This window comes from Mycteria americana, chromosome 4, assembly GCF_035582795.1.
Source record: "Mycteria americana isolate JAX WOST 10 ecotype Jacksonville Zoo and Gardens chromosome 4, USCA_MyAme_1.0, whole genome shotgun sequence".
Lineage (NCBI taxonomy): Eukaryota > Metazoa > Chordata > Aves > Ciconiiformes > Ciconiidae > Mycteria > Mycteria americana.
This window is the reverse complement of record NC_134368.1, coordinates 91,498,883-91,521,519: the sequence shown is the minus strand read 5'-3', so window position 1 is coordinate 91,521,519 and position 22,637 is coordinate 91,498,883. Positions and strand designations below refer to the sequence as shown.

The window sequence follows — 22,637 nt, the reverse complement described above, 5'->3', positions numbered from 1 at the left end:
ACCCGATGTCTCCTCTTCTGACGGCTAATGCTAGCATACCAAGTGTGCACTGCGAAGCTACGGGGACTACACTAATATATACAGACTGGCAGAGCTAATGGCTGAAAGGGTGGCCTGATCCCCGGCCCTGCACCCTAGGAAAGCATGGGGGCTAGGTGGAAAGACGCTGATGAAGGGCAGGGTTCCCTCCACGCTCCCAGCGGTCCAGCTCTGATTCCCCTAAAGCGGAGCTGTCAGTGACACCAATGGTGGCAGAATTTGGCTAACACCAGAGCACCCTGTCTACATGTTTATAATAACAGCTAAATTTCTGCCTGGAAAAGGTTATAATCCCTGTGGGGCCTAAAGGAGGTAATTAGAGAGAGGCAGGCCTGGGGTGACATGCTTAAGGCACAGCTTTTTGAAGACGTTTCCCCTAACCCAAAGGGTATAGGCAAGAAGCGGTGGATATACTCAGAGGGAATCTCCTCTGAGCACCACCTACTATAGCACTGATGTGGCAGACAGCCCTGCATTAAGCCCTGAGTGCCTAACCTGCTCTGGTGCTTCAGAAAATCCCCCAGCTAGCTCTTAGCCCTTAAGTCTCTATAAACATCCCAAAGTAGCACAGGGTCCTTGGGTGCCGCAGACCAAGTTATGTGTAGACAGCTAAATGCGCTTCTGCAGTCTGGCTACGGAAAACAGGATTGCTCAGGCTTGCAAAACAGCGTGAGAACGTGTGAATGAAGTCTGCAGACTTCTTCCTTGTTCCCAATTTACCCTGGAATAATTGTTTACTTTAGCCAAGCTCTTCCTGATCTATATCCATAGATCAGCATTAGTCTCAGCACTGCGGCCTGTCATGCAGTATCTCCAACATGAAAGCAGACAACAGAGATACGACAGGGCAATTTTCTCCTCAACACCCCTCTGCGACAGCTTTGAGGATGTCACGGCTTTCAGGCGTGAGGCAGTGAATCGGAGGCTGGTATTGGGTTTGAGTCACCGCCTTTCAAGCCTGAGCATCTGGCCAGCTGTTTGGCCCCGAAAGTGCGGTGCCATTTTCCAGAGCAAGTGTGGTTGTTCTGTGGTTTCTATTGTTTACGTGCTCAAGAACCCCAGCTTTTATGCTCTGGTTACCTGGCCACCTCCCACCAGTCTTTCTGGTCTCGTGTTTGGCCGAGAGCGTCCTGGGAATCTCCAGTCGCATCTTGCTGGTCCCAGCCACATGGCTGGTCTGGGCTCCTGCCTGCGCTTGTTTGATATGTGACCCATGCACAGGCTGCCCCTTACCCGAGAGGCTTTCACGCAAACAAAGGAGTGACCCGTCTCTCGGGGTGCGATACAGGGGAAGGCTGCACTCAGACACCCTGTCCTGATGAGAGGCTCTGATGCTAATCACCCGCCTTTGATCCGTTTGCCTTTCAACTGAAACTACCAACTTCTCCCTTGTCTCCCTCCAGGCTCTTCTCCAAATGCAGACCTGCGCAGCTGCCAGGGCACATGACAGGAAGTGCCACATCCAAGCCGATCAGAAATCTCAAGCCTTGGCGAGGATTTTCTACAGGTAATTGAGGGTGTTTGCATTTTGCACAAGCAAAATCAGTACCAGTTTGTGCAGCTAAGTACACAGCTGCACCACTGCCTAGTCTGGACATGCAAATAGTCCTTGGTGAGAGCAAGTGCAGCCTTTGGAGAGACAATACAAATCTGAGACCTCAATTTCATGTCTGCCAGCCCCAGAAAACTGGGGTTTACTTTGCCAGTCCAAAAACAAGTAAGAAGTTCAGTCACTAGAAACCAATGCCAGCTTCTTGACATCAGTGATCTATTAGAGATGGGTGAAGCTACACTCACGGCCCTTGTAGATCTTCCTTTTAAGGCAGGAGGCTTCTTCTAAGTGTAATTTCTGTATACTGGTACTAGACATGTTAACATTTTACAGTTATTTTCATCTTACTCAAAATAAGGATTAAATGAGATTTTCACAGCAGGTTACCTTCATGGTCTGGGGGTGAATTTTATTTTGCTCTTTAGTTAGTAGGTTTTAAATAGTTGCTTTTAAATTTGTCCCCTAGATCCACATCAGGTTGGATATCTAGCTCATCAGCATTTGAGAGACATTATTCCAAACCAGAATCCAGAGGTAGCTTTTTTTTCTTTTTTTTTTTCACTTTTGAAATTCATGGCTGAAGACCAGACCCACGTCTGGGTTTGGATCCAGGTATCCCATAAAGCATCAAAGTACACAGGTCCCCTCTGCTCCATCTAACTCCCGTAACTAGTCCAAAAGAGTGCATTCCTGGGCAGACTGTTTCTAGGAACAGTATCAGTATGTTAGCCTTGTAACTCATTAATGCTAATAGCAGTTGCATAACACAGCTGAAATGTGGTTGTACAGTAAGCTAAGAACGTATCCCAACCATATGAGGTACGAGTGCCAGTCAAAATTTTTAAATGAGTAGCTTTCCTTACCATTACAGCTGAATTTATCTTTGATTGTAAATGTTCTGAAGGGGCCCACGTTTCAAGATATCACAAAGTCATGCCAATAACTCTGGCACAATCCTCTGCTTAAATGCTGCACGCTTGGCCACAGTCTGGAAGGAGGTATGAGCTCACGTTGTCATTGCTCTCCCTGTGCAAAACCTCGGGAGCAAAACCTCTGGAGACCTCCAGAAGGGCCTTGCTCACCCATTGCACCTGACCGACAGGGAGCTCAAGCATCCAAGATGGCACGCTGTCCTTTAACCCTCAGGGAGCCCTGAGCACCAAGATTCAAAGTGGGAGAGAGTGAAAAGAGATCTAGGTCCAATGATGTGACTAGCTATTCAGAGGGAGCCTCTGAAGCCACGCAAGCAGTGACCAGCCACTGAGGTTAGGCAGCTGCACAGTCACTCGCTTATGTTAGCCCTGGCAACGAGCGTAAGCACAACCATGCCAACAAAATGGAAATCTCAGCCTTTACAAAAATTGCTAAAGCCTGGTGTGTTGCACACAAGTGCAGAATGAATTTCTTTCATATTCTGCAGATTTGGTTAGTTCTCATGACTCAGTGCAACTGTCTCATCCCGTTGGCTTGCTAACAGAACGTTAACTATGCCCTCTTCCAGGCCCTGTTTCTCTCCTTTTGTCATAGCCTCATTTAAATGCTCTTGATTGTCTTTAGATAAACAAGCTTTGGACCATATTTAAAATATAAGGCCAGCTGTATCCTAGGGCCATCAGATAAATCTGATGGAGCTCTCTATGTACAAGCTAGACTGAGCCCTTAGTTTCTATGTTGTGTTGAATAGCAAACTGCTCTCTACTGCCTGCTCCCTGCCAGCAAAAGCATGCAGGATAATTCTCTCAGGATACACTTCTCTGTGTCCTCACCCTTGAGCTGCCAGGGCTCAAACGGATCCTTGCAATTTGGTGCCCAAAGAGTTTTCGGCTTTGCTTTCCTTTGAGTCCCACTTATCTTGGCTGCTTTGACAGATCCCCTGGCTTCCCCTAAAGTACCAGAATAAAAAGCTTAAAAAGGGAAGCCATCAAGCAAAGAAAAAGGACAGAATTCTTCCTTATGTTTTTCTGAGCTACATCCATGTGCCTTCTGGCAGCTGTTCTCACTCTGGGCTTTGCTGCTCCAATAGCCAGGACTGCCAGTAAGGGTGGAGCTTCTCTATGACCAGCTCCCACTCTGGGGAGTGAGTTTTCCTCCCTGGAGAGTGAGCTGATTTGCTTCAGGTGAAAGCCAAAGTGCCAGCCAGCTTGTAAACAGTACAGATGACGAGTGAGTGAGATGTAGCCTTCAGACACTGATGCGGTGTAGGCAAAGCCAGAGCAGCTCCGTGTCATGCAGCAACAACACAGATGACAGACTTGGCCGTTCAAGGCTGCTCCTAACCTTCTGCCTGTTTGGGCCAGTCTGGGGGGCTGCTGATGCCGCTGTGGTGCCCGGGAGGGATGGCCGGTTCATTCTGCCCTCTGTCTCTGGCCGGGAGCTGCCTCGTGGCAGTCCTTGGTGGGGGATTCCCCCACATGTGTACCCAGAGAGATCAGGGCTCAGCAGGAAGGCAGCTCCCTGGCTCGTCAGTCTTTCCTGTGTACTGCGCCCACTGCTCACCATGATGCAGTCTTTTGCTCTAGATGCCAGGGTTTTGCCCCAAGCCACAGAACATAGCGTTTAACTGTGTTGAAGGTTGCTCCCTCCCAATGTCTGTGCCTGCTGCAGTGTCACTTCCATTTGGGAATGTGTCCTGTGAATGAAATGAATGATGGGGCTGAATTATGAAGACATGGGGCTGTGGGAGGATGAAGAGTGCTGCTGCAACTTTGAAACAACGGAAAATATTAAATAAACCCTAATTCCCTGCTGGCACATCTACGCACTATAAATAAACATAACTATGTAAATAGGACACAGCTCCTAGAAGCTCCTTCCGAAATAGCAGGCAGAGGAGTCTGCTACTCTACAACAGAGGGATCATGTTTGTCTAAATTATTCAATTAATTTAAATGCATGCTGTACAGTAACATAATTTTTGGAAACCATATTGTTTCGCCCTCCTGAGCGATTCCCAGAAGTAATTCCTGCGAGGAGCACACACCCAAGCCAGTCAGAATTTCTGGAATGACATTCCAGTTGCTCAACACCTGGTTATGCAGATAGAAGAGAAAACAGAGCGACGCCTTAGCCAGTATAATAGATAAGGGTGTGAGAATTCAACTCACTGGCTAGCACATGAAAGTGTGAATGACCTCGCCCCACGTCCAGGATTGCTCAAGCCATAGGAGATGTCAGTATCAATACACACATCTTCGTTTATAGTCACAGGACAGCTCTCTTCTCAATGTTTGCTTCTGCCCTCAGATCTTAACCCCAGAATGGAGAGAAAGCACGATGCTTGTTGAACAACACGCTTGCAAAGTGGTTCACTTCTGCAAACTGACTGCAGAAAAGGATTAATGAAATTCTCTCTTCTATTATACCATCTAGTGGAAGACCTTCCACCTCTTCAGATAAAGTCACATGCAATTAGAGGGAGGTCCAAATAATGGGTTCTCCATTTACTTCAAACTGAGACTAGTGGCTCCGCTATATTACCTCCTATATAATGACTGGGTGACCCTCCCTGTATTAAATAGAAAGAGGCTCCTCTTGGTCATAAAATCACTGAATGTATTCAACTTCTTTTTATAATGCAACAAACAGCTTGAAGCAAATGGCATTTTGCATCTGTGTCCTCAGTATCTATCAGGAACGGGCCAAGAATTCTTACTTTGCATCCATAACCAGAAGAAAAGATGTGTATCAAGAGCAGTCAATTAATTCACTGTCTAGCAGATTTTGGCAGTTGCAGCCCAAACTCATGGGTTAGGTAGGAGGGGTGAGGGGGTGAGGGGAGTTGCTTCATGTGAATTCCTCCTTGACCCAGCTGAGGTGCAGAGACCATTTTGCAAGAGCGAGATGCAAGGACAACAGATGGTGGGTAGAAGTTGGGGATAGGTGCTGGGTGAAGGGGGCACGTAAATCCCCAGTGACAGCCGGGGAAGTTCTGGATGGAGTACGAAACCAAGGAGTTTGGTTGGTTACAACAGGCCCAGCACGTGTCCTGCAAACCCCTGAGCTGAAACAAAGACCACAGGTAGATGGTTGCAGGGCGGGTGTTCACATTTCAAGTAAATGTTTTCCCCTGAGCTAGAGGGAGACCTTCAGCATCAGTCAGTGCGCCTTGTGTTACAACCAGGTTCCTAACCTGGCTACAACATTGATTAAGTGGTTAATCTAACCCTGTAAAGGCAGCTTTGGTAAACAAAGACCTGTGAATATGAGTAGGCAGGATTAGATGAGAGAAAAAAGCGGCAAGCGGTGCCTCTCCCATAGGAAGGGAAGATGCTCGTGACAGATGCTAGTACCCATCCCAAAAGCCCTAAAGGAGTCCCTCAATCGGTAAGCTGGCTTGCAACTCCTGGTTTTCTTTATTAGCAATGAATCAAACCCTTCATTCCCAATCCAGGAAATTCCTAAGGCACATGTTTTTCTACTGACTTCTCTATGCTCCATAGGAGAGACAGTAAAGGTGATGAATTAGGGAAAGCACTCCTCTACTCCTTTTTCTTTTCTTTTCTCTTTTCTTTTCTTTTCTTTTCTTTTCTTTTCTTTTCTTTTCTTTTCTTTTCTTTTCTTTTCTTTTCTTTTCTTTTCTTTTCTTTTCTTTTCTTTCTTTTCTCTTTTCTTTTCTTTCTTTTCTTTTCTCTTTTCTCTCTTCTCTTCTCTTCTCTTCTCTTCTCTTCTCTTCTCTTCTCTTCTCTTCTCTTCTCTTCCTCTTCTCTTCTCTTTTCTCTTTTCTTTTCTCTTTTCTATTCTGCCTTTCTAACAGCTCCATAATAACTGACACGCAAAAAATACATGGGAGCCTCCTGTGACTTGTGACATGAGGTTATATTAGAACACGCCTGGGTGCCTCCAAACTGTGGGAGAAGGGCCAGATCCTCAAAGACAGTAAGACCCTTAATTCTTGCTGGAAGAAAAGGATCTTCGAGTATCTGGACCTGGCTGTCTAATGTCCTCATCCTAAATATATCTGTAACTTGTCTCGCAGTAAGTGACACATGCGAAGTCTCTTGGTTTCTCACTAAATTCAGTGGGGGTTCAGACTGGCCCGGTATAGACTAGCAAACGGTTCTCTGGGAACACTTGCCTCAAGCCCCAGTAAGATGACACGTGTGCAGTTCCTTCTTCCAGCTTGCTCTGCAGTATTATTGAGTTTGTCAAGCCAAGCGCTCAAAATTCATAACGAACCTTCATTCTGCCTGATCACGTATGTGCTTCACATAAGGCCTTGAAGTATGGGCTACACCAGACCACGTCCAGAATTTTCCTTCATGAATTTGCTTCGATTGAAGCCAATGGCCCAGACTTCCTCTGAAGGGAGCCCTGCCTATTCAGCCGGTAAACATTGGTGAAGTCCACAAAGGTATTCAGTGAGAGGGCATCTGAGTATGCAAGAAGGTCTGCATTGGTGGGTACAACTATTACTGGATAAAAAAGGGAAGAGGAGGTGGGAACAAACAGTTTGGGTTCCTTTAAAATATCATCTATCAATTAGCCAAGCTGGTGAGTGAGTAAAGAAATTATCTAAGACATTATGATTATGATGGCTAAATAATGACAATGCGGAGAAAGGTGTTAATTGTAAGTATGGCTGTAGTACGGCCAGGGAGTCCCAACGTACTCAGAGAGATCCTTAAGCATAGTGGATCCAGCAAGCAAACTCTCCACCTACTCTGGGAACAGCATCATCATTAATCACTGTACACAGCAAAAGTGTAAAGGCAGGACTTGGCCTTCACCTGAAATTTTCTGTCCTCTCTTTGAAGAAATGAGCCGGACTTAAACAGCTTTTAGCCTCTGAAGGATGCTAGAGCTCTGGCCAGAGAAAATCATAGGTGCGCAGAGACGGATTTCCACCAGTTAATGAAGTAGCCCACAGGATACTGGGCTGAGAACAGACTCATACCAGCCCATCTGCTGCGAAATGCTGACCTTCCCTTTTACATCGCAACCACCCTGCCATATGCAGTATGGCTACGGCTCTAGCTTGTGCCAGAGTGACACCTGCCTTGCCTAGCTCACACAGACTGAACCCCTTTTACCAGCGCTTCTAACTCAGATCATTTCACACCTGCTGGCAAAGGGGGTTCACAGACTTTCTCACACCTTCTGCAACACACATGATGGCAATGCAGTTGACATCTAGTTACAGCTGACAGCTTATCTCTGGAGTACCCACTTCCAAACATCCCCTTCTTTCGGAGTCCCACCATTGCCAGCAAGCAGTACTGGGACAAGCCCTCACTTTAGAAGTGTCACAGAGGCTACTAGAGTGTAGGTCTGGGTAACAGTGACTCAGAGGTTTGTTTCAAGACAAACGCTACTCTTATTTCAAACAGATGCAGATGGCTGCCTGGTCATTCGGGCTGAGCACTCAGGGGCACTTGGAGATAGCCAGCTCGTGCTCGTGTGTGCTCCTGGCCCCATCTGGTAAGACCATCCAGGCATGAAGCTGTTCAGGTCTCTCTCTTGGGAAGAAGCTACGGGCCACCGGAAACCCATGCGCTTCTGCTTTGTGCTACCCATGGGAATTAAACTTGTTCCACCTCAGTTTAGCCATGTTAGAAGTTAAGTAACAATCTTCATTGGCCTGGGCGCCGACCCCAACCTGCAGGCCTCCTTCCCGCCTGATCACCATGGGCTTGCCCAGTGATGTGGACTCCGTGCTGACCCTGGCTGCACTATAACAGAAAGATGTGAGACACTGAACAGCTAAGGAAACCCCCTTGGCCAGGACTAAAAAGCCCACCTGTAGCTTTTTAATGCTTGTTAGCCAGCTCTCTACCCAGAAGGCAGAGCATGGGACAAGTGACCAAGGGTATTCATTTTATCAGACAAACCTATTCCACTGACAAGAGAAATATTAAAAATTCCTTTGATTTAAAATTTAATAAAAGATAAGAAGTCAGTAAAAAGGTTTGGGTTTACCTCAAAACATTGCTCTGCTTATTAGCTGAATGACTGTGCAAGGGAACCTTCACTTTAGTATCACTTTGGTTACATATGCTTTCTGGGAACGGCAACGGTTTCTAGGCCATTAAATATTTATCTGCATGACCGATGTGTTCTCCCTCCTGCTCACCTGCACTGCTAACATACTTTCCCTGGGAGATGGAACGTTTGCCATACCAAAATAGCAACTCAATGAATGAAAGTTCAAGTAGAGCTATAAATAGAAAGGGCACCGGGTTTTCACAGTGCGCATATAAGCTACTTCACACCCACTTCCTTTTGTCTGCCATTAACTCTGAGATCTGAAGTGAAATAACCTTTCTGCACTTTGGAAGAACAAACAGCAAAACAATAAAGAGACCAAACTGTTATGAGGAAGTCACTGAAGTGCTGTGTAGGAAAGATGGACAGACTATTACATATATATAGCGCTGTGCCCCACAGCTGGAGTTGCCAAATAGTAATACCCGGTTTAAATTTTAGCAATACTTACGTCAGAATTTGAGGATGGCTGAATGAAAACGCCTTGGGTGGAATTTCACTCTGCCCGTTCTTCTGTAACAGTCCCTCTCATGCGTGATGTGGAGCAGAGCCAACCGCTCAGTCTACAGGTAATGCACAGTGGCACGTCCTGGTGGAAACCAGCTTCCAGGGCTGTGGGCAGCAAAACAGGGAGAAAAACATATGATGAGAAGTACAGTAAGAAAGAAAAGCTAAAAACAAAGGAAACAACTTTTTTTTTAAAGGACAAAACCCACTTGCTTTTCATACCAAAGACAGAGCACACCGGCACTATCCCAATGTTGCTTTTTCGTGTAAATAAACGCCTTTTCATGTTGCCACAAGGTGTGTTCAGGACAACTACGGGTGGAAGGGAGGGGGTTACAAAGGCAAATGGGGTGGGAAGGTGCTCTGGGAGGCAACTCCGCTGCAAAACTCAGTCCTCATTAACAAAGCTCATAAACCCTCACACTACACTGTATTTTCCCGTGTTTCCCCTGGACTGGCACTGTCTAGAAGTTCTCTTGTGGAAGGCTGTTAATATTCAATAACTGACATTGAGATAAAACCAAATAAACCTGGAAGAAAGTAGCTGAGTCAGGCTAGATTAGATTAGGTGGTAATTTACTATTTTTAGTGTTAGCTGTTGGCAATGGATACCAAGCAAAATCTCACTAAAAAGAAACTCCTACCCAAAATGTAGGCTCATAAAATGTAACGAGCTCACAGGTTGGGTTTATTATTGTTTCAGTGTGCGATATGAGATCTGCATGTGTCAAGGGATGCCCTTTTCTCCGTTTATGGAGGTTCTTTGGAGGTTGGCATGTGTAACACTTGGCCTGTTGGGAGTTTCATGCTGTTTCTAGGTGCAAATGTGATAATGAGTAATAGAAGAAAGTATCACAACATGTTTCAATGTGTCTCGTCTTCTGATGAGAACTCCAGACCATTTCTGCACAGCTGTCTGAACAGAGCTCCTACCTGATCCTTATCGTTTCACTCCTAGCAATGGAGATGGCTGTACTTTTTTTTTTTTTTTAACTTTAAAAATGTTGAGGAAACTAGATGGAAATGCTGACAAAACAACTTCCTGCCTTTTCTTCTGAGCAACTGGACATGCTAGATATTTGCTCTATCATCTCATTTACCTCAGCGTGTATTGTGCTGGGGGCTGTGTGGAGACGCGACTGCGGCTCACACGCACTGAATGGGTCGCTCCTGCAATCCCCTGTTGAATCACTACTTGTTAACCCTCGGACTAGATTTACCGAGTCAGATGGTCACTGCTAGTCAGTTTTCTCTCTCATCCATCCCAAAACACCCCCAAAGGGAAGCAGCCTGGATGAGAAAGGAACTCTAGCTGTGTTTATAAAAGTGCTGCAGTGCGAAGCTGCTTATCCCAGGACTTGCACGACTGTACACAATGTGAGCAAGGAAATAATCTGTCTGGGAAGATGCTGCCGTACATGAAAGCATCTGCCTGCAGCTAGATTCCATCAAAGAGCAGATCTGTGGATTGATTTTCCCAGTATGACATCTTCCATCTGCAGAGCATTCAAAGGTTCTTTTATTAGCCCTGCTGTTGTTCGTGATTCAAGCAACATGATGAAACAGCTCATGAAAAGGCACTCGGCTCCACAAACACTGCCCCATAAGCAATACAGAAAGTCCCAAGATGGGGTGGTGGCAGAAGCAGAGCCGTGGTAACAGGGCAAGGGAGGAGCATGGGAAACGCTACAAGCACAGGCAATGTGAGCAGTGACATCCAGCACTGGCAACGGCATTTCTCAATCTGTCTTTTAATGGAAGGCCACCTCATCTTCTGGGGACAAAGTCCAAGAATCGACTTGTGCCAGCACAGCTCACATGAGCAAACAGTACAAGGAACGTTGTGACTGCTGTCAGTGAAAACTTGCACATTCATTTGCTATTTCCGTCTCTCTGCTTTGGTTCTTTGCATGCATGGGCATGTTTTTATGCATTTTTATTTTATTTGCAATGATGTCACGGGCAACCTTTTGATGACTTATGACCCACAGCAGGCTAAGTACCACCGGCTTTTGAAACAACGAAGAGAGAAGAAAGTCAGGAAGAAAGCTGGAATAACATTAATTAAATAAACTCAGCAAACAAAAGGACAGAAGTGGCACGCAATTTCCACAGTGACCTGCCACGGGTACTTCGGGAGGAGCCAGTGAGTAAGGGAGGCTTTCAGAGAACGTAAGAGATCTGGACACAGCAGAGTATGTTCCCTAGGGCTGCGCACCTGAAGCCTGAATAGCCACATCAAACATTTTTGGGGCATAGCACACAGCATGTCAATTTGCTGGGGACTGGGCTCTGCCACAGGTTATGCTAATACTATACAAGAGGTCTGAAAACATCCTTAGAGCAACCACACAAATTTGCATATCCTTCTTCAGAAATGGATTTTATTAGATGGCCCGAACAATTTATTTAGCAACAAGCATGCTTTTATGTCCTCAGCCTATTAGAAAGCTCTATTAGACCATTATGCTGTTGAAATACAGTCTCTTACGTGTCGGAGGGAAGCTATTCCTGAGCCATTCCCTGTGCTTTTAATTGATGAGAGAGGAATATGTTGCTCCCCAAGAGCATTTCCTACTGATTCACTTCTCTTTATCATCTGATTTACAGGTCTGATCTTGACTTTTCACCACACCCATATCTCCCATTGACTTCAAGGAACGGGGCTCTGTGGGGGCAGTGTGAAAGTCACCCAATAAAAGTTTTCAAGAGGAAGCTGCTGAATTCATCAACACCAGAATTTACATAGATCTAAAAGATGCTAACAGGTTCGCTATGGCAAGTATGACGAGCTTTGTCAACTGAAGCGGCCCGATGTAATGAAGAGGGACCATGCAGAACGGCCCACATATTTGCAGTGACAATCCTTTCCACCCCTTGGCAGAGTATGGCATGTCCGCTGCACGCACTGTCTGCATCACGGCGGACCCCCCTCTTTCAGTCCCAGGATGCGAAGGAGCTCTAATACACATTATTTGTGGCTTATGAGGGACTGCGGTGTGTACAGATTCACTGTCATTTCCTACCCGCCACTCCAAAATGATACCAGAAGCTGTCGTCTCTAAGAGAAGCTGGAACGCATTGTGATTATTTTGTTTCCTCCACAAAGAATTTGCCACAGACACTTAGCTAATGCTCAGCTCAGATTAGAGACTTCTTGTGTTAGATGCTCCCTAATCACATAAAGCACGAGTTACCTTTAGAGACGGACAAAAACTAGGACAGTTATACAGGGCTACAACAGAATGCAGAGACCCAGACGCAATGTTGCAGCAAGGGAAAGCCTGATCTAGCCCCTCTCTCCAGGCTGTCTCTGAAGTGGTCTTGGAGAGACACTGGGACATGGTAAGGCTTTGCCAGCTGCATCCTTAGTACATGGTACATCCACAGCAGAGTGATCTTGTGCTGGATACACCTAATACTGCAGTGATTAATTATAAACATTACTTATGTAAGATTTGGAGGGGAAGAAATCTTCTCCTTCTGCTGAGGAGAAAGACAAATGATACCCTTGAACAGCATCATTTGTATAAACGATTGTGCTTTTTACCCACGGCTCATCTGCCAAGTTCTCTTGTTTGGGAGGAGCCTGTGTGCGTTTTGATGTGTAAAGTAGGATAGTGGATTATCATTATTAAAGGGCTTACAAATTGGGCAGGCAAGCCCCAGGTGAGAGGTCACTCTGACTGTACAAAAGAAAAGGTTTGAGCTGAGTGAGGAAGCTTGGGTTTGACTGAGAGGACGGGGAAGAAGGTTTTGTTCTGCAAGACTGCAGGTCTGCCCGTCTGTCTGAACAGAAACTAGCTCAGGCTCTTTTTTTTGTGCTGAGTTTCTCAGTCTGCCTGTTCGTAGAGTGTGTTGAGCAGGTGTGATAACAACAGAATTCATTCCACCCTGAGCTTATAATAAATCTGGCTGCTGCAGAGAGGAACTGAAAACAGGCTCTTCATATTGTGGAGCTGGGGAGGGGTAAGGAGTAGGAGGAAAGCTGTCTGAATGACTAGGAAAGTTTTAGCTGTCCTTCCCAGAGGGTGAAGTCCTGGGATGGAGATGGAGCCACAGCTTCATTTATTGCAGAGCAGGAGCCCTTGACAGACTGATGGTTGCCCTGGGTATTTGGCTGAAGGGTCGTATCATAATGACAGCAATGACACTTGTTTAAAGTATGTCAAGTGTTGCAGGTTAAAGGGATGCCGGGTCCTCAGGAAAAAATACATCATTGCTGACAGAGGACAGCCAGAGCTAATGAATGCAGATTGAGGCACTGTATAATAGCATGTCTGCTTACCAGCCTATTGCTGCTCCCCCTGATCTCAGGTTGACGTTGTCATCCAGTTCAGGGGTGGCAAACCCAGGCTTCAACCAGAAAAGAGAAGTCGTGTGAAACTAAACTGGAAAGAGGAATCAACAATTTGGGTTTCCCAGAAGGCTGAGGAGGGGCCTGGTCCAGCACTTCCCAGAAAATAATCTGTAGTATCACCAGCTACGGTGACAGCGTTCCTCATCTCAGAGCAATCTTTCCCTTTTACAGCTGCCGCTCCTGCAATTACACAAGATTCCCACCTTTGATTTTAAAGAAAGAAAGGAAAAAGAACTACCTTTCCAGCCCACATGGTTACAGAAAGATACTAAAATGCTTGACCCCTGAATTCTGAAAGATGATTAGCAAATAAATGCAATTCAAAATATGTAGGCTAAAACACCGTGTCTCATCAAGTTTACACCAACCTTAAAAGTTTTTTGAGGGCTCCACTTGTGATTTCTGAGTATGAAGGGTTTAGTTACACTGTGCTGGATAACAGCAGGCAAGAGTGCCATGCTTGTTGTCCTAGCAATTCTGTATCAAATATACTTGATTTACAAACAGAGAAATGCAAATGTAACTTGCGATTTGAGACTCTCGACTGTGTCTGTGCCCTTTGTGCATTCTGTAATGCAGACTAATCAGAAACTGCCTTCCCTTATCCCCATGCAACACCACGGACTTTAATTACTGACTTTCAGGAGGCGTTTGCACGAGGGCAGTTCAACAGAAACTTTGTGGGGGAAGGAAAAGAAGCTCTTAACAGGAAGGGAGCCACTCCTTTTTCTCTTAGCTCTCCAGGATTTAGGCCAAAAGGAATTCAGCACATTCGAAGCAATGACAGTTCTTAGTGAAAGCAGCACAGCAGCATCTACTCTGCTCAGGCTGCCCATTTCAGAGGACATCACCGCTCTGAAAAGAGCATCTCAAAGACACTGCAGGACTGGGGAGAAAAGGTGGTCATGACAATTTACTTAAGCTTATCTAATCCTCTAGCAACAGAAATATCAGGCTTTATGTATTTTAAGTGTTTGGAAAAAATGTTTGCATTGACCTCCCTGCAGGGAGCTGCATCAAGTGGTGTGAGATGGATCGTCTTCCCCACGTTCCTAAAGCTGCAGGAAAGGAGACAGCATGTACGTGTCAGGTCCCTCCAGGACATGCCACAGTGCAGATCCAACAAGCAGAGATGTGCCGGCAGTCCCAGATCCCACAGTGCTCTTTGGCCCAAGCCGTGCTCTGGCAGTAGTAGTCTAGACAGGACAATTTGGGATGGCAGCTTTACTTAAGGCCTCCAGAGGAGCCTGAGGTAGACTCAAGCTTTTAATTAATATTCTAGCTCTCGTGTTCAGCACTACCTTAGCCCAAACCAAAGGGGCTTTGTTTAGTTTTTTCCTCCTTCCCTTCATGAACCTCACTCAGATGTCTTCCTAGAGCAGAATCCTCTCCGCCCCTAGACATCGCTGTCCTCCAAGCTGCCAAAAGCTTTGCCTATTCTTTCTTTACAGTCTCATCAGACTGTGCCAGTAAAACTCAAAGACCTTCCTAAAATTGTCCAGCCTGGATGCAGCACGAGTCTTCCTCCTCCTACACAGTGCCCTGCAGGGGCCAAAAAAGCCCAGAGGATGTTAGAAGGTGTTAAGAAAATACAGTTGTGCCATGGTATACTTTAATAATGTGGTAACACCTTGAATCCACTTGCAGTCTTAGTCATCACGTTGCTATGCCCTCTTTTTTCTTCAGAAAAGTCTAAGGTGACCCTGTTGATGAGGGACATAAAATGGCTTCAGCAGCAGGAGAGAAGAAACAGATCAGGCCTCTCTTGCTTGAAAAGAAGAAGGCTGAAGGGGAACGTGCTGGAGCTCCAGAGTGATGCAGAGAATGTGATCAGGGAATGATTTTTCACTTCTTCCTGTAACACAAGAAGTAGGTAAAAATAATTGTGTTATTAGATTGCAGTTCTGAAATAGAAGAGCTTTTCCACACAGCGATTTGCTCCAAGGCTGCTGCCTGAATGGGCTCACTGGGGCCATCATTCTTTTTAACTTTTTTTGTGCACCATTTACCTGTGGAACTCATTGCCACAGCCTGAAGTGAAAGTCAAAAGTATAAACTGGTTCAACAATTACCTAAAAGAATTCAAAGAGGGATCATCAAAACCTAGTGAATATAATGGTGCAAATGTTATGTTATTGTTTCTATTTTCTTTTTTTTCCTCATTCTTTTCCTGACTTCCCCTTTCCCTTCCTTCAATGTATATCCCATTTGCTGTGACAGGTAAGTTTTCAGTATTACTTCTGGGCTTGAAGAGATGGTTTCTTTTGTTTGCCTTTCAGCCACAGGGCGCAATTACGTTTCACAATAGTTAAGAGCCAACAATGAGGTGTTAGGATGTGATGAGATGTCTTTCTGCAAAAAGTAGATTTCAAGGTACCAGAAAGTTTGGCAGAACCGTGCACTGTCAGCAAGTAGAGGGAATGTATTGTCCCCAAAAGATGGGCTCAGCCCCAGAAGTGTTTCCTGAGTGTTGCAAGTTTTCGTTCATTGGATCCTTCCTTATTTTCCAACTTAGTGCGTCACCGTAACTTGGATTTCAAGTATTGCTGATTGCTAGGAAGGCATGTGACCACGTCACCGTAACACGTTTGGTCCTGGACTCATAAACTAATAAACATTTGGCCATCGCCTCTGCACTGACGTGGTCATTACCAAAAATGGTCCAGGACACAAGACACCAGTGTCCAGCCCAGGGGAGAGCTGGTATCTACTGTGTGGCAACATGGCATCCAGTGGGGAAGAGGACTTTCATAGACCCACCAAAACCAACAATGCTGGTTTGTGAAGTTACTCAGATTCATTTATCTCTATTTCCAGCACCCCCACAGAGTGGTTTATAGTTTGTGAAGTGCTCAACAAACACTCAAATACACTGCGGTTTTACATCAGTGACATTAACTCTTCTCTATCCCTCGCTCCCCATCACTGTCCCATGGGTTTGCCAAGATGGGACTGGCTTTAGTAAGTGACAAGAGAGTGAGGAGAGGGCACGGGGAGGTCGGTTGCCCCAGGGCAAAACTCTAAATCCTCCAGGCAGGAGAAGGAAGTAGCATGCCAGAAAACAAGAAAACCTTGTAAGACCCTCAAGTGTTTTGTCTGAGGCAGTGTTGGAAACTAATGCTGTTCTTTTCCATAGCAGAAAGAGAAATTGGGGTGAGGGGAAGACCTCTCTGCCACAAATCATATGCAGGTGATTTGTGAAGGACCAGTTGCAATCCCTTAATAATATACTTGCCTGTTCTGCCTGAATAGCTCGATGTAGCGGACAAGTCTCATCAGTGAGAGAATGCACTCGATGCAGTTTCACTCAGACGCTGAAAGACAAGTCTACATTCAGAGCGTTTGCAAGAGGTTTCTGCTGTGGCCTTAAGGGTAACTGAGGGTGACTGCAGCCCTGCAGCACTAAGCACAGTTTTCTACTGTGGCAAGGAGGTCCTACCGTCTGAAGAGAAAACGTTCAGATACGTTTTTTCCTGGGAGGCAGGTGCCTCAACGCAAGCCAGGAGGAAAAGAAGGGGATGCAGTACCAGACTGTCTGTGCTGGGGCGCTGCTTCCCAGCATAAATCCAAATGGTCCTCGCAAAAGGCGGCGATCCCTCCGCAAGAGTCAATGGAGAAGGAAAGCCAGCCGAGGGGTGCAACCTTCCTGTCAAGACCTCATGCCTCTGAACTGAGGGTGAGCCTGTTCAGCCAGAAGGATGGGAGGGGATTAGAGAGAGCTTTTACTTTGCATTTAATGAACAATCAAACAAACCAACAAACCCTAAAATTATTCATTTCTCCACAGAATGTGAGTGCTCAGGTCTGCAGATGCAAGAAACCACTTTGTTTTCATCAGAAGGCCATAGACAATTTTCCACAAACAAGCATACACTAAGTAATGCCAGAATACAAACTGATCTCATGTTCTCTTCATTTCTAAGTCACAGATGAGATCACGGTGGATATCTAGGAAGTTTCACAGATAATCTGGGTGCTGTGCGTCCACCACCAGTGGCTTGATGTCTAATTTATTCTGCATCTTCAATGCAAAACCTACACGTTGAGCTGGCAGGTAACTTGGTTTTGAGTTGCTATGTGTGTCAATGTATTTTGTTTATGCTCTGCCAGACTTCCCAAATGGTTACGGAGCTCTGTGCATCGCCAGTAATACAATACAGAGAATATGGAGACTGCTGAACAAGTTAGAGGTTGCTGATACAGAAGGTAGCTCTGAAGCATCTTGTTTGACTCGAGAGTCCTGAGACAGAGCTCAAAATTTAACTTGCTCTGTCTCACTGACAGAGATGCGCGATCCCTTTGCACCAGGTAGCAGGATAGTGCGTCTGTGTAAGAACAAAACTCAACACAGCCCTCTGACGCTTTCCACCAGCCCAAATGTAAGAGTTTCAGAGCCCTGCCATGCTGCACAGCAATTGCTCCCTGGTGAGAAAGAGCCACTTTCCCTGACTTGTAACACAGCCAAGACTTACTTTCTGTGGAACATGACGGTGGAACGTGTGCTTTGAAATGACTGAAGTCATTGTAATTCAAAGCTGTACTACAGTTAAAGTTGGATTAGCAGCAACAAACTCACGCAGAGTTTCTAAACGATTTGGGGCTTGAGACAATTTCCTGGCATGGAGGTCCAGGCCTTATCTTCCTGCTCTTCAGCAGAAAAGATTTCTGGGCAACACTCTGGTACAAATGGATGGTTAACAAATAATTGCACAGGGTCATTGGCTGGAACTTGTGAAATCCTGGCTTGGAGCATATTTGAACGACAGACGGTTCATATTAAAACAGTTTCAAACAGCGAAATCCCTTCAACTTGTGAACGTTAAAGCACTTCAGAAGCAAGAGAGAGAAACTGGCCCTTGAGGAATGCCTGTAGGGTAAAGACTGCAAGAGCAAATTTCAGCTAGCCTTGTCCCATTTTTCCAGCTTGTAAGACCAACTCACACAGAGCTGTACCTGAGTCAAGAGAAGTAGCAACCAAGAAATCCTTCTCCCTATCCCATCCAGAGGAATAAGCTCTAGTAGTGGGGGGCTCGTGTAGCTTGCAGGAGGTAGCAAGGCTGATGCTGCTCTGCAGGCAGCTGGCCTGCTTTTCCGCATTCCTTTTGGCCCAACAGCCTGACCAATGCACCAGGCGCTTATCCTACCTCTCTCACCCTCTTTAGCTACAACGGAGAGAAAAGAGATGTTGCTAGCAGAAGTCTAAAGGAGGATGGGAGACTAAAGTTCAAGGTTCTGTCTCCCCTCATGCCTAAGCAAAGATTACAAATCTTTGCTTAATCATTCCCCAGGTGAAAACACGCTGCAGCAATTACCCCTCTCAGCGCACTGTTCGAGGGCCTCTCCCTCCCTGTCAGGACAAAGAGAAATACCTGCTCTTGCTGCCTCAACACCCTGCGAGTGCTGAGAGTTGCAACATGTCCCAGAAGCCAGGACTGAAGCCCTCGCTCCCCTGACGGTATTGCTGCACCAAACAGAAGAGCTGGAGGTGATATGGAGGAAGGGGGACCACGACCTGGGAGGTCAGCAGCTCCGTCACTCTGAGAGATGGCTCTGGGAGAAATGAATCACTTGAGATCCAAAACGAGCCGAACAGGACTTGAAGCAGTGCTTTATCTCAGGCTGGCGCCTAGACCAACGGGCTGTAAGTTGGGGCTTTTTCTCTCTCCCTCAGACTTTTCTGATGGAGGTGCCCTTCACCATTAGGTGTTTAGTGGTCTATTTACCTTTCTGACTCCACAGTCTGACAGAGCTGTCAGGAGCCAGACTGCCGTCACAGCCAGCACAGTCCTTGCTCACTAGAAGATAGGAACAACCTGCTCCTTTTACAAATGTGGCACTCTTAGAGTAGTATCTTCTGGTCTAACTGTTCCTCTCCACTAATACCAAGAAGTTGAGCTGAGGGTAAGAATTCAGATGTGTGTGGCCCTGGTTTGAGGGAACATGGCGCAGCTATTACCCTAGGGAGTGACCCTGAGCATCTCTCAGATCTCACAAAGAGCTGATGAAACCAAAGTAGAAGCACTTCAACTGGAGAATAAGAAGTGGCTCCCTCTGGGTTAACGGCCTGCTGATAAACATGTTCTCAGTGCGAATGAGAGCTAGATCAAGCCTTAGTCTGCACATCACTAAGAACATTTTCTTGAAGGCTGCCCGGCAATCCTTGCAGCTACCAGCTGTTCCTAGAGTATGCCGCTCCCTCTCGGCTGTACCAGCATACTTACTTGCTAGTGCAATGGAGACCAGTTACAATAGAATGAAAAAGTGAGATTAACTGCTTTGGAGGCATCAGAAGCAGCACACTGGCAGAAGTGTAAGCCACCAATACTACTGGTTGCAAAGGTCTTTAGATAGACAGAACCTGCATCTCCTGCGTCCCTGACAACCTTAGTTATCGCAGGAACATACACGTGGGGTAATTGCATTTTTTTCATGTTCTCTTGTTGTAGCTCTCCTGTTTTGGCCTAACTCCTCACGCTCCAAAGGCAAAGCACATCTAACTTTGTAGCATCGAAGTGGGCCAGCGGTCTTTCAATTGTTTGGGATGCTGAGGTCCAAGACTGAACTCTAGGAGCAGCCTGCACTGTACAGCAAAGCGGGCTCAGTTGTAGCACAGAACCCAGAGTAAGATCCTCTGCTACAGCTGATATGATTTACTGCTACACAAACTAGATTTAAGAACCAGTGGTTTGGAAGAAGCCTCTGCCAGGATCAGCCAAGCTGAGCTGACAGACCTTTTGACTCGTGTCCATGGCTTTTTCAGTTCTGACCCTCTCCTTTCCCTCTGGGACAAGTCACAGCACCGCTATACAAAGGTGCTGAAGTGTGACTACTTGAGGAATAGCCCAGCGGTCCGAGACAATCACCCTCATCCACCATACTCACTCCCGAGCTGTACAGACTGCCAAGCGGTAGGATTCACCCCAGAGCTGGTTAGGTCACAAATCTGTCCAAATAGGGCCATTATAAAGGAAGTAGGAAGCTTCATTTATTTGGGTACCTTTGGAAATAGCATGTCTGTACAACCCTCATTTGGCTGTCTTGTGTGTATGCATTATGAACAGCCTCATTACACACACAGGTAATATTTTAGTTTTGCCTCCTTTCCTACACAGGACAGGGCCTGCTCTAAGGATGAATCAGAGGAGAAGACTATTGTCTGTAGCATCCCAACTTCAACATCTGCTGAATTTGGACAATAATGTGTAAGTGAAGCAGGGAACTGTAGGAAGAGAAAGGATTAGGGCAGCCAATTGCTGCCCTGAGGACTTGGCAACTATCCTGCCCCTGCTGAGCAAAGTAACGAACCGGAATTTTTCAGGGTTGCTCACTAAGTATGTGTGCACGCACTCCTTTGCTGAATGCTCATCTGCATTGCCTTGCACTGGTCCTGCAGAAATGCAGGAAACTCTGTCACTGAAAGGAAAGAACTTGCTTTTTTTAAGCTTAGTGTTTACCAGCCTCAGTTCAGTCTGTACAACGGGGTCCAACGTCTCCAGGTTTTTCAACGAGAGACTTGCGAAATACATAGGTATCAGAGAGATGAAGGGCATAGAAAAGCTCAAGGAGAATGTAATTTGTTTGGTCTGCAAGGTACAATTTGAATAGCGGATTGCGGCAAGGCCTAGAGATACGCTCACATGCAAAATGAGAGAACTTACACCAAATGCTGGCTCATAGCACCCTTCTTCCACTACAGTTGTGTCTCTCTCCTTAGAGAATGAGAAGCTGCTTCCAGGATCTGGCACAGGGGTGTATAAAAACCACCCATGTTTTAATCCAGCGTTCTTCCATCAGGAGATCTCAACACCCTCTGCAAAGGAGATGCCTGTTATCCTTGCTTTACTGATCTGGAAACTAGGTCATAGGGAGGTGAAAGTCAATTAACAAAATGCAAAATTGGCATCCAATAGGTCTGGATGGTCTCATTATACTCCAGACCCTGGGCACTGATGCCCCCTTCTCTCAAGCCTGGCTGCAGGGTTTCCAGCTCTCACAGCACATCTTTCCTTTGCTCTTTCACCCCGCAGTCACTATTACCACGCCCTCTTTCAGATCTCTTGTTCCCAGTCACTTTTGTCTCTGTTCAACCTCACCAGGCTTCTCCAGGAGAGCCCATTTCTCTGTGGCTGTCTGTTCCCAGGTAAACTAATGAGGAAACGTTCTGCCTCCAGAATTTGTGTTCTGGATGATCCACTCTTGCACAGAGACAACGTTGAGCAGATAGCGGGGAAGACACTCATCTTTTTAAGGCAGGTCTCTGAGCCCAAGCAGAGTCACTGAAGCATCGCAGACGTACAGGACAGCCAGAACCATCCATAATTTAGGTCGCTACAATAGCTGAGGGAGTGTTTTGTTTAGCTGTAGCTATGGTTACAGTAGCCTACAACTGCACGCATTTCTCTTTTGGAGCATTCGTGGGGTAATATAAATTTCCTTGATGCCACAGGCCTGTTAAAACGCAATACAGTTATTTAGTGCATTAGCGACATACTGCTGTTTGGCATGGCAGGCTGTATGTGGGCTAGTGTGCAAAGTGAAGTGTCACCAAAGGTTTATGGGAGGAAGGATTCCTTCTGCTCGCCTACTTAGGAAGGGAATTAGGTAAGAGGTGCTTGACTCTTCAGTTGCCTAAGCACGAGGAGACCTACATTCTCAACACAGTGAAACAACCAGCCCCAAGAGAGACTGTGTAAAAGCCCCGTAGAGCTAAGGGCGAACCACCCAGTGCCTACAGCGCAAAAGCACAAAGCTAAGCTTCTGTTTTAAATGGAGTTTTGAATTTTTTTTTAGTTCAGGATCTTAAGCTGGAATTACCTGAAGCCTTAAAAAACACAAAAAAATGACCAGCCTGGGTAGTGGCTTCTGCCTTTACTCCCTGCATGTCTAAGCTTGCCACAGAGTTACGCTGAGGTAAACTGCAAAAGCACAGGGGTGAAGGATACAGTAAGGAGAATATAACGACTTTATTGCACTAGTGATACATCCAGGCAATGAAATTGATGCAAGCGGTTAGTACTTTTCAGTATCTGTAAAGGACAACTCCTTGAGCAGGTGCAAGCGAGTGGGCGTAGTCTTTGCCCCACTGATGTCAGTGGGAACGCCCAGTGCCTTTTGAAGCAGCTCCGATGTGGAAATGCTCTTCTGCTCCCCTCCTGGGAGCGTGTGAATTCTCAAGAATCTGAGCTGCCTTTTAGCTGC

The 22,637-nt window shown here is 46.1% G+C and overlaps 1 long non-coding RNA gene across 2 annotated transcripts in view; it reads right to left on the bottom strand.

Moving 5' to 3' along the window:
- The window catches only part of LOC142408768 (uncharacterized), a 31,243-nt gene that overhangs the window by 4,853 nt on the left and 3,753 nt on the right, over nucleotides 1-22,637 (bottom strand). Inside the window, exons 1-3 of one of the 2 annotated variants that reach the window (XR_012775411.1) lie at nucleotides 15,070-15,257; nucleotides 14,437-14,497; nucleotides 9,024-9,184 (exon numbers count right to left, since the gene is read on the bottom strand). This is a non-coding gene — a long non-coding RNA (uncharacterized LOC142408768). Of the gene's footprint in view, nucleotides 1-9,023; nucleotides 9,185-14,436; nucleotides 14,498-15,069; nucleotides 15,258-22,637 lie in introns of those variants that run through there. The other variant, XR_012775412.1, reaches the window with a different exon arrangement.